Here is a 12,781-nt window from a genome sequence, read left to right as displayed (position 1 = left end):
GTCATTTTTTTATCCATTCCTCCTCATCATGCAAAACCAGAAGTAAATAAATGAGCCCCAACTTAATTTTACACACACATATGAGCAGCACAAAGGAGCCATGAACAAAATCAGCAAAAAGCCCTAATTCCAGCAGTCTTTCCCAGGGCCCTTCATGGCATGTGATGTTGGAACAGCCACCGTCAATTGGTGCTCCAATCTCTCCCTCCCTCCATCCTCCTCTAAACCCTGGCCACCCTCCTACCATGGCTGTCCCCCCAACTTAATTTTACACACACATATGAGCAGCACAAAGGAGCCATGAACAAAATCAGCAAAAAGCCCTAATTCCAGCAGTCTTTCCCAGGGCCCTTCATGGCATGTGATGTTGGAACAGCCACCGTCAATTGGTGCTCCAATCTCTCCCTCCCTCCATCCTCCTCTAAACCCTGGCCACCCTCCTACCATGGCTGTCCCCAGCATCCCAGGGCTGTTTCCCTCTTCCTGCCTCTCCCTGGGCTCCCTCTGCACTCTCAGCTGCCCAGGATGCTGGGGATGGAAGGGGCACCTCCTGCCAGTTGGTGGCTGGAGGGAGCGGTGGGGGCTGAACCATTGGAGATGGCAGCAGATGCTTCCTGGTGGAGGCTGCACTGGCTAATTAGGGCTTTGTGGTTGCAGACAGAATTCCAGTTATTTCCAATTAGGAGATTGTAGTGACAGCTGCTCTGAACGGGGCCTTCTCTCGCAGCTGAGAACCTGCTCCACGTTCAGCTGGGGTTGGATACCTGTATTTCCAGCACGGAGAGCTCAGCCTGGGCTCTATTATAACATCTTTTGCTTCTACCTCTCATTAAGCCATTCCTCCTTTGTGGTTGCAGACAGAATTCCAGTTATTTCCAATTAGGAGATTGTAGTGACAGCTGCTCTGAACGGGGCCTTCTCTCGCAGCTGAGAACCTGCTCCACGTTCAGCTGGGGTTGGATACCTGTATTTCCAGCACGGAGAGCTCAGCCTGGGCTCTATTATAACATCTTTTGCTTCTACCTCTCATTAAGCCATTCCTCTCTCCCACACAATACCACTTCTCAAGAGGAATTTTGGCAGTGGAAACGTCCTTATCTCTTCCTCACCAAAATCCCTCCATTTTCTCCTTTCTATATGCAGAGTTTAATTTTCCTGTTGTGCTGTCCACCTCCCCCTCTTCCCAGTTCCCCCATTACTTCTGCCTGCCCTGTGATGTATGGGCCTTGTCAGGCAGTTTTGGCCTGACCCAGGCAACCAAAATCAGAAGAAAACCTGGTTTTATTTTGCCTGGGGAGAATTCATCACAGAAAATGTCTCATTTAGGGAAATTAAGGATGAAGGAAAGGGAGAGCTGGAAATTATTCTGGTTTGGTGTTAAAAATATATCTATCTACTGCTGTGTTAAAGGCTGATATTTTCTTTCCACTTTTCTTTCACTCTTGTCCAGCCATATCACACAGTCCAGAGGCAGAATTCAGGAATAAGGGGCATTGGGCCCCTTGCTGGCTGGAAAATTCTGCCTGTGGTAGAGAGTGAAAAGGATAAGGAGCTGTTGAACAAGAAGACACTTTTCTCTCCATTCTGTGCCATAACTATTCATCAGAGGCAAATGGAATCCTAAAAATACAGACTAGACAAATGCTTTGAAAGGAGGAAGGGGAATATGCGGGTGCTGGCTTTAGTTATGATTCAGTTAAGTCCTTGTTTGTTTGGAGACTGAGCCTCTTGAATCACAGCAGAGCAAACCCAGAGTGAGCCCTCAAGTGTGCAGAGTCCTGGAGAGCCTCCTCCAGAACTGCTGTCTGCCCTCCCCAAGCACAGGGACAAGGGTTTTCCTGGTCTCCCTTTTCTTCCTCCCTGTCCCAGACACAGTGAAAAGTTCATGGTTTCCTCGGGGAGAATTCCCAGGTGTTTTCTCTTACAGGGGAAGGCATCAATTGGCTACCCCACACCCATCCCAGGTTTGCACTGTGGGCACCAAGGAGCTGTAGAGCAGATTTGGGGGAGCTGTAGGGCAGGTTTGAAATCAGAATTCCTTTCTCTGCTATAGAAACCCCACATCTGGAGGGAACCCAGGATCTGTGTCAAGAAACTCTTGGTCTGGGGGGACACCACCCGTGTTGAGAAGGTGACACCAAGGGGAGGCCAGGCCCTAACTTGACACAGGTGATGCTAACAGCAGTGCTGGGCTGAGAACAAACCCCTGCTGGCCCCTGCTGGTGTCATACCCACTGGTACCCACAAGAATTTTGACAGCAGGTTTTGGCACATGGTGTTTGTCTTGATCCCTGCATGGCTGTGCTCTTAATAGTGCTTTTCATTTTCCCTGGGGTCCAAGAGGGAAGATATTAGTCCAGGAGATTTTTCTGTGGTACTGGGATGAGTGTTGTCTATTAATTCATGTGGAGCTCTTAGGTGCTACAGAAGATAAGTGCCTCGTAAATACAGATAAATAGATCAGATTAGACCTTGACAGTGGTTCATGCAAAAGGCATTTTTATGTGCAAAAAATAATATAACATTGTAGAGAAATAGCTGTTATTTGAAACCTTGGGCTAGAGCTTCCATAATTGATATTGTTGGAAGAAAGATGAAGCTAATGGAGAAGACCTGCTGTGATTGCCCTTTTGTCATTGACTAATTCTTCCAGCAACCAAAGTGACATTACCCAGCTCCCATTTAGACCTCCAAGCAAGTGGACACATTTTTCAAGAGAGCACAGCTCAGTGAGCACCGAATCCTTTCACAACTCTACGTGCCAGTGCGGTAATGGCAGGGGTGAGGGAATGGGAGTGATTTTGAAAATCAGCCCTCTCCTTTGCATCCTGACTGCTTGGAAATCTCAACCACGGTGTGGCTCAGAGAGAGGCATGAAAAATGTCACTGCCCAAGAATCTGGACTTATCCATGACCCTGATGGAAATCACATCCTCAGCAATTTCAAAGGCAGTGCAAGGAGAAGATTTTGGGTTCTTGTGATTATCAGCTCAACAAGGGTTGGCCACAAACTTGAGTTTAACCCACTCAGGCCCAAGCTCCCAGCACATGGGAGGTTCCTCCAGTGGTGTAGGTTCACACCTTTCTAAGCTACAAATGAAGGCAGACCCTGGATTTCAATTTATCCACACAGAATTAAAAAATAGAAAGGCAGAAATAAACACTTGAGTGATCTTGGGAATCCTGAAACAAACAGCAGTTTTGTTCCTCCGACAAGTTACAATGAAGTACCAGCATTGCTCCCTCAGCCCCATCACATTAGGTACAAAACACAAGTGCTTAAAAGCCAGGGGATAAATAATTAACAGCATCATACATCTTTTATGCCCTATATAAAGCATATAAAAGGTTAAATCCTGACCCATCCAAAGGTAACGTCAAAGTTCTTGACTTTAGATGAACTTGGGTTTTATCTAAATTGGTTTTTCGCACACAGTGAAACGTGTCATAAGATTCCTCCACAATCTTAATTCTGCACCAAGAGAGATGATTTTCTATCATCGCTTCTAGAATCTAAACAGAAAGCAAACCCTTTTTAAAAAATGTGAAATACACCTACAAAATTAATATTGATTTGAAGACAAACAATATTATGGAAATCCTTTTTTTTTTAGTATAAATATGGGCACATATTCACCTATTGCAAATTCAGTATCACTTAACAGTAATGGTACTTAGAAATACTTCAACTAACTAATGGTATTTACCACCTAAGAATATTCTTTAAAAGATAATGTTTGTACACCAATTTCAATGAAATAAAAATGCCACATAAAAGAGGAAAAAAAAAAGAAAACAATTCAGAGGTTAAGCATGAGGTTGTTTTGTCAAAATAAAAAGTGCACTTCTTTGTACTCTGCTTAAAAACATATATTTATTATGTGGGCAGTATAGGGTTTCAGGAGTCCTTAATCATTCATGTCCCTGTTTTTAAGTGTGAGGGCTTTGCAAATGATGTGATAAGTAAGTACACTGTTGTCACTTAGCAACCGTAACTTCTCTCTGAAATGAGTTGTTTGTTTCTATAACAAACGAGACACTCAGATACCATGGAGATAAGCAGAGACCTTGTCTGCTTTGCCAGAGCCCATCCTGGGAAATGGGATATTGCTTGGAGGGATGAGGTCATCACACAGAGGAGCAGCTCTTCATTCCTGTCCACAGCATAGAAAAGTGGGCACTGGCTGTGTTTGTGCTGATCTGAGAACAAGACTCATTCTTCTTTCGGGCAGAAAACCTGGAATTTTGGGCTTAGCCATGGTGAACTCTCCAGTGTCCAGGACATGGTGGGTTTGCAGCCAGCTCTCAAATGCTTTTGTTGTTATCATCAGCCTTACTCTTTACACTCAGCTCCACACTTGGAAAACACCATCTTTCCATCTTCAGACAGCCCTGCTAGAACCACACTGGGCCTCTTCTTGGCCCCTAATTGCTCTTTTATGCCCCTCTTCTGCTGTAATTCAGCTCTAAGGCCAGTTTAAGCATCTGGAGGAAGATCACTGGCCTCTGGGAAGTCTGTGATAAAGAATGTCCAGTACGGTTCCTGCAGATGGGAACTGATGCCACACCTTGAGGGCTGTGTCTGCGGGGAAAAGGAGGAAAGACAAATGGCACAGCTGAGATAGAACTCCCTCCCTCAAACCTGAGCTCCTGGCACTAAATTAAAGCACAAGGGTTAATAACAAATGTCAAAACAGATTTTAGACAGCTCTGTTCTCTTCTAAAACTGTATTTAATTGTACAAGACACCAGTAAATCCCTGGACACTGTTGATTTGCTAGAGCTTAGCAGATTTTTCCAAATCTTCTCCTCCCTCTCTCCTGTATTTCCTGACTTTCACACAATCAACTTGTATGGCTGTTACAGCTTCTTGAGTTTAAATTAATCTTTTAAAGAAGGATGAATCACACAAACTTTCTTTTGGTTTAAGAAATCACATCCATATTCATACCCACTAATCATGTTTGATAAATCAGAATTCATTGTGAAACACACTAGCCCTTCATGTTGCTTCACTTTTTAATCTCACAGGGAAAGCAATCATCGCTGCCAGGGGGCTGGGCTGGGCTGTCTCGGGTGTCTGCTTGAGTCAGCTCCCTTGTTTGTACAATGCAGCTTGTGCTCCTGGATCTAAGCTATCATCTAAAAACGTAATTAAGTCTTCAGCACTTCAGTAGCAAGAGGAATCCTCACAGTGTGAATCAAACACCATCTTCTCAGTGATGCTGGCCTGAGCCCTGCAGCTCAGCTGCGGGAGCAGCTCAGAGCTTTCTTCTCATTCCAATGGTGTAACAACCACATGGAAACCTCAAGGTGCTTTGCTTCCAGGTCAGCCATGGGAAGAGTTGCACCTGCAGTCAAAGAATAAACAGAGAGATGTTTGTAGGGATCAGCAGGGTCTGTTATTATGCAGTGGCTGGTTTAACCAAGTGTAGTGTGTGGATAAGAGCGAGGGAGATGGCATTTCTGCCCCTCATGTCATTTGGACAGGAACGTGCATGATTGTGTGTTTTCTGTTTGCAAAATGGGATTTTTGGCAACACCTAGATAAGTGTAAGATTAGCTACATCACCTTGTTTTTCTACCCCTATCAGTCCGTTAATCTTGATCTTTTCTTTAGAGGAGAAGTCTTCACATGGCTCCAGTTCCTCTGACATACTCCGTCTGCTTCTCCTGCTGCCAGCTCCAAGATGATCCCTTCTTCCCCACAAGGTGAGGCAGGAGACGAGCAGCCCACAGTGGGGGAAGGACAGTGACAAAGTGAAGTACTCTGGACCATGAACCTCCTCCTGGGGATGATGTCAAGGTTCTGGCTCTGCTCCATACACTGGAGTTGCTCTGCTTTCCCACAGTCCCAAGTTTTGGGCTCCCCTGCTTTCCCAAAGAAATATAGCTGTTATTTGCTGAAGCAGATTCTAAACCTGCCACACTTAATAATTCAGTGGTGAACTTTCGAGCTGTGAGCAGGTTGAAAAATAACTTGCTTTAGTAAGTACAAAATCTCCATTTCTGCTGCCTTTGCTTCTCCTTCCCTCCTCCTCTCGCCCATGGCCCCAGCAGCCCCTGCAATCCAAACATTCCCCGTTATTATACTTTGGAGCAAAAGGGAAAGGCAGGAGGGGGAGAAGAAATTCATTTCCTCTCTGTGGGATGTTTATTGTTTTTCCTGCTCTCAGCCATCCAAGGTCTCTGTCATTTTACGTGATATTTTATAATGGGAACAGTTCTTGTGGGTACCAATGAGTTCATCTGCAGAGAACGTGGAGCCTGGAGATTTAAATTTATACCTCCCTGCCATGGCTGTAATTGGGACTCCCGGGAGAGGAAACCTTGACAAGTGACAAAATAACCCCTGCCAGACCCCTCTCAAGACCTGTAGCACGAACCCCAGGAGGACTCCCATGATCAAATTAGCCTTAAACAAATGCTCCAGCTTGCAGTAACTAAGGGTGTCACTGCTGAAGGTCAAAAAGGTGTGTGTGTAACTTGATTACTGGGTTTAGTTCCCCTTGCCTGCTCCCAATCAAAGACCAGGAGCTGCAACACTGGCAAAACATAACTAGACGAAGCTGCAAAACTAATTAAAACTCGTTACTCCAATTGCCTAGGAATACATTTATTTAGGCCTTCCCTACCCCTCTAGCTATGCAGGCATAATTCCACCAGCACTGTTTCCCTGCATATAAATTAATAAAATAGAGTACACACGTTTTCTCTCCTGTGAACTGAAATTTGGCAATGTCTGTGATATTCATTTGGGGAGCTGATACAAACATTTTGAAGATGTCAGCATCTCAGTGGAAAAGAGGAGGTTAAGAAAGATTGATGGGCAGATGGATATGGATATGCAGATATATCCATAGATATAGATGTATAAAAAGGATTTACAGTTTGCTTCTTTTCTCCCACCCTTTTGCAGTAAGCTTTTTAGGGAAACTACGTATTGTATAAATAGATGTAATTTCCATGGAGGAGGAGAAATAATTAATACTGATTTGTCAGCTGCCAGGGAATGTATTTCAGGTGCTGCACTGCCTTAACTGTTGGTTAAAAGAGGAAAAGTCCCCATAATTGAGCCACAAACTGTGCTGGTGTAAAAAATCTGTATTGACCTTGTTCAAAACACAAATAGCTCCTTCTGATAAAAATAGGAAGACAAAAATTCCAGATGTAATGCAAAAATCATGGGATGAAATTCTCAGACAGGATTATGTAGGAAGTTCAAACTTGAAGAACAAATGAGTTCATAATTATTGATTAAATTATTATTATTATTAGATGTTAATTTATTCTGGATTTCCTCCCAGAATCTGCTGGGTTTGAAACATAAACTTACTTAGTTAGCACAGAGCTTTTTTGTGAGCCCAAGGCCTGGGAGAATCTGTAAGTTCCACAAAAGCTTGATGGGACTCAGGAACTATGGGAAGATTTTCTTAGGAAAAATCAGTCATGGTGTCAAGGGACTGCTTTGTTCCTTGCCCACTGTTTGTTTCTCAGTCATTAAATGGGGCTCCTGTTCCTGGCAGAGCCCTGTTGACAGTCCATCCCTGAGGTTTTGTTCCAGCAGACACCGTGTCCTGGCCCTGGCTGTCCCTGTCACATTCCAGTTGTGCTCCTGTTGGTGAGCTGGACTCTTCCCCACTGCCAGAGGAGCGGCTTGTGCCACAGGCTGGCATTCCCAGGCATTCCCTGGCATTCCCAGGAACTGCAAATGTGCCATTCAGGATTCATCTCCCTGCAGCTGCTCCAGGGATTTTTTCCTGGATAACATTCCAGGGTATGGGAGGAAGATCTCCAGCCCTCATCCTGTGTCTCCCAGTGCAAGGAGATGCCCAAAGCGCCTTCTCAGCGTCCTGAGCTGTCCAAACTGCCCCAGCATGTGTAGCCATCCTCTAATGCCATGCACAGCCTGCCCAGCTCATCAGCTCACATCCTTCCTAACATGCCCAAATTCTCCCAATATCCCAGTTGCTCAGAGCTCCAGGCCGTTCTGTGCTGGTGGTAAAAATTACAATCACAGAATCGGACTTTTGTGTGTTACCCTCAGCTCAGTCACCAGCAGATTATTTAATTGCATGGGAAAATGTTCTCTTTAATCTTTTAGAATTAGTCATCTCTTCCTCAGTCATCTCTCTATATTTTTGGTTAGAGACACTGAAAAATCTTAATATATCTGTGACATTTATAGCACATGTTAATATTATAAAACGTCAGAGCTCTATTTGCAGAAATGAATACTGATGTGATGGGAGTGTTTTATTATGTCAATGATTTTTATTATAAATATGATAAAACTGTGTCATCTCTTTTTTTCCCCAAATAAAAAATAAAACCACCTAATAATTTATCCCAAGGTTACCGCTGTGCTACCTGGTTAATTTATTCAATAGCAGTGCTAAAAAAAATACACCCAGCAATGGATTTTCACGTTGTGTGGTCATTTGATGGATGTTATCATTGACCTGAAGGTTTGTTTAGGATTAGAGCGTGACAACACACACAGGAACAGGGTTCACACAGCGGCTTCCTGGAGACACAAAGCCAGGAGGTGAAACCTACTTTTGAGGGGATAATTAATCATTACCAGAGAGTGAAAGGTGAATGGATGTCATGGAATCTCCACTTCTCTCTCCAGGACTGCTGAAATTGCCAGCCTCAATCTCACCTGCCCTGTCTGCAGATGAGGCTCTTGAGAGGGTTTCCTGCTCAAGGCTCCCTGGCCCTCAGGTTCATTCCCAGAGATCCAGGAGCTCTGGATGGTATCTTAAAGAAGGCCATTTATGGGCTATGATCCATCTTACTAATTAATCTTTATTACTACAGCTAGCATTTACTGTGGTGAGTAAGTTGAACTGGTCACAGCTGGTAGTAGCACTTCCAGCCCCAAAAAGTGACAAATTCACAAAAAATTAAGAGTTCACTGTAAGGATAATGATATTTTATTTAAAAGATTAGTAAATAAGGAGAGTTTCTATAAATTCCCTTACTTATCTTTGAAAGTTGCAGGCCTATAAGAGTCATCTCTAAAAGCAATAAAATATTAATGTATTTAAAAGACAGAATGGGAAAGCTTGATTTGATTCATACAAAGTAACATGACTCCAAGGGCTGGGATTTTTCAGAATAACAAGGAATGTCATGGAAGTCCCTCCAAAGTTAGAAGCAGCCACAATAATGAAGGGGCACATCATTGCTCTCTGCGGTGACACACTGCATGATGAGGGATCTGTTCCCTGGAGAGAAGCACAGGGAGGATGGAGATTGCAGCTTTGAGATGCTATTGCTATGGTTGGTGGTGTGCAAGACTTCAGGATTTATATTTCTTTTAATTTAAACTTTTTTTCCCCTCCTCCCCCTCCTCTTCTGTCCCTGTGCAAAGAGAAACCCAAAATTCCAGTCCTTGTAAGAAAGACATCTGTTCTGGTTGGTGACTGGGAGGAAGTCAGGAAGAGGCTCTTGAAGATGACTGTCATGCAGTAGTACATAATAAATCCAGAGGGAAATTTAATTAGTGGGTGTTTTTAATGGCAGGCATCTCAAATGTCTGGTGAGACGCCCAGTCTGGTTTTTCAGACCTCTCTGGCGCTGAGACCTGGCAGAGTCACTGCTGAGGAGGAGGTGGGCAGAGGGGTCTGTAGTGGGCAATGAATGAAAGGCTGAGGGGCCAAAAGGGACAGCCTCTTTAGATGGCACCAAACTGAACAGCAGCACTGGGCAGGGAAGCTCCTTCAGCTGCTGCTTGAATGAAAAATATCCACAAACTGCCTCTGCTCAGCTCAGTAATAGGATGCTTTGTGGGAAGAGAAATTCCTTTGGTGTCCAGTCCAGAGAGCTCCCAAAGAGGCAGGTGTGGAGTGGCCATCCCTTGGGACACTGTCAGTGGGACAGGGTGGGCTGTGGCCTGGCTGGGGCAGGACCCTCCTGCCCTCACAGCAGGAGGAATCCTGAAATGCTGCCTGGTTCATTAGGCTGTGTCCTGTTAGCGATGTTTATGGAGGCTCCCTGAGGACTCCAGCCTGAAGTAGCACAGCCAGAGAGGGCTTCTCCCTCCCATAAGTGACTGGAGACAGAATAGCAGCTCTAAAAGAAAATGCTGCAGCTTCTCTTTTAAATGTTCCACTGGGCTCTTGAGAAGCTTCTCAGACATCTGCAAGGCTCTGAAGGATGAAGTGATGAGCCCACTCATTCATAGCACTGCCCAGCTGCTCCCAGCAACACAAGAATGCAAACTTTCTTATGGTTGCAAAGCAGGACGTGGTAACCAGCTCATTTCATTGTTTAATTTCTTTCTTAAGGAGGGAGAGGGGATATAACCCCTCCTTCCCTGGATTGCAAATGGCTATGGGTAAACTAAAAGTAGGGAAGTTGTGACAAGTTATTTACTGCTGGATGAAATGCCCTGATGAAGAAGCATAAATCACAGTTTGCTCAGAATATTTCCAAATTAAACCTGCAGAAAAGCCTAATGTCCTTCCATTTCTCCTGCTCTCAAACAAGGTTTTCTCAGTATGACACTGATCTGAATTGCTCTCCCTGCAGACATTCATAAGGGTCTTTTATTGGCATTTAAAGTGGGGTCCATAGAAACACCCTTCTGTACAGCAGCCCTTTGCACTCAGGAGTTTGAGGATGTACAGGAAACAAGGCTGGAAACAAGGTCTCCTGAGACATACGTAGACTTTTAAGTCCCCAAGCCCACTGTCACTTGGGCTGCTGAGATCTGGCTACAGATCTGGCTGCAGATATGCTGCTGTTCTTGGATCCCAGCTAAAACTAATATTGATGCAATTCAGTGGGATAAAGGGAGAGAATCTATAAATATTTTTTATAGATTGTTATCTATGAATACAGCTATATATCTGTATGTACCTGCCCAGATATACAACAGTGTGTTTCCCTGCAATCCTCCTCTGGACTCTTGCCTGACTCCTGCCCTTTGGCAGTGGTGAAGTGCTCACCCTCCTTGCCCAGCTGGTCCTGGTGTTCACCAGGGAATTCCAGTTATGTCCTCACTGGGGCTGGGGTTTGTTTACATTTCCCTTCCAAGTGAGGTTTTATACCTCCCATTTCCCCTAATCTCATGCTTCAGGAGCCAGCCACTGGGAGAGAGATCATGTGAGGGAAGAAATTCCCTTATGTATGTGCTGGGATTTCAAAACACAGCACTGGAGAGCAGAGCTGAGCCTGAGGTCACCCAGGAGATGCCTTTAGTGAGCTCCAGAGAGAAAAGCGTGGCGTGATGGTGCATATAATACCAGCAAACCAGTGGACCCTGAAGCAGAAGAGTGTCTTCAAGCTGGTGTTACTCTGGAATATAGAAAAGATTGAGTCTGAATGGCTAAAAGGGGAAGAGCTGTGATGGGCAGCTCATGGAGGGAGGAGCATGGGCTGAAGGTAAAGGGCAGCCTGTGTGAGAGGACAACAGGGAGGAAACCATAAAATGACAGAAAATAGAATTATGGGATGAAATGAGAAGTCAGAGGGAATCTCTGAAAGGCCTTAATTCAAAGGCAAAACTGCCAGATCCATGATGTTGCTGATAAACATGAATAGGTCAGGGAAGGAGTGAGGCATCTCAGGAACTGAGAGAAGGACTGGAACTGAGGATTTTGAAGGAAGAAACTCTGCACAGAGATGGTTGTGAAAACCAGAAGCATTGGCCTGAGGCAGAGAAGAAGGATAAAGGACGTAGGACCAAAGCACAGAGATACAAGATTGATTTATGGAGAGGGGAGGGCCTGGGAGAGGAGGACAGCCAAGGGGAAACACTGGCAAGAAGAATTCATTTGAGGAAGAAGTAATGCCATGGACAGGGACAGCCTGCCAGATCTTGGTACTCTCTTCATTTTAGTTTGTCAGTTTGCTATAGTTTCACTTCCATCTATCCCTTCCACAACCACCTTACTGAGCTCCTTAAGGATGACTCATTAAAACTGGGGGGGAGGGATGGAAAAAAAGAAAAAAAAAAAAACCAATAACCACCTATTTCTTTTCTAAACTGAAAGGGCAAGATGTGTTTTTTATTTGAGCTTGAAAATACCTTTCAGAGCTCTGCTGGCATTTAATTTGTTTACTCCTTCTCTGGACTCTCACTTGCCCCTCTCTGCTCCTGTTGTTCACAGTTTCTCCTAAGTGGAACCAAAGCCACTAACGGCCAGGTTGGAGGTGAACTTTTAAACTCACAATTTTTGAGCAGTTTCAGAAGGAAACAAATGGAAGCTGCTCAGGCATAATTTAGGAAATGGGTGGAGATGAATGTGCATTTGGACCTGAAACAAGAACAGGGAGACCATGGACTTCAGTACAGCAGGAGGATTTTCTGCTTCTTTGAAGAAGCCAGGGGTGCTGTCTCAGGGATAAAAAGGAATGTTAAAAACATCTCCAGATGTGGGAATGGAGCCCAGGTGAAAGTGGCCTTCCTCTTCCTGGAGATGTGACCTGGGCACTGTGGTGGCAGTGTGTGGCAATCCATGATGACAGCTTTATGAGCACATATGTAATGGTGAGGCTGAGCTCCTGGATGGCTCCAAATGGAAGTTTTAAATGCCATGAAACCAGCTGTGCAATACTTTGTGTTTCACAAGAAAAGCAGTGAGGAGGTCTGTGCCAATTTCCAATGCCAGGATGTGCATGTGGACATGGATGTGTGTGCTCTGACGCTGGAAGGGATGCGGTGCTCTCAAGCTGTCCCTGCTTTCCCAGGGAGAGGAAATTCCAGTTCTGAACTGAAGTGAAAAGGAGCTGGAAACACAATGACCTTTGAAAAGAGGAGCATCATTCC

This window comes from Corvus brachyrhynchos, unplaced genomic scaffold, assembly GCF_000691975.1.
Source record: "Corvus brachyrhynchos isolate BGI_N302 unplaced genomic scaffold, ASM69197v1 scaffold59, whole genome shotgun sequence".
Lineage (NCBI taxonomy): Eukaryota > Metazoa > Chordata > Aves > Passeriformes > Corvidae > Corvus > Corvus brachyrhynchos.
This window is presented reverse-complemented; position numbering follows the sequence as displayed.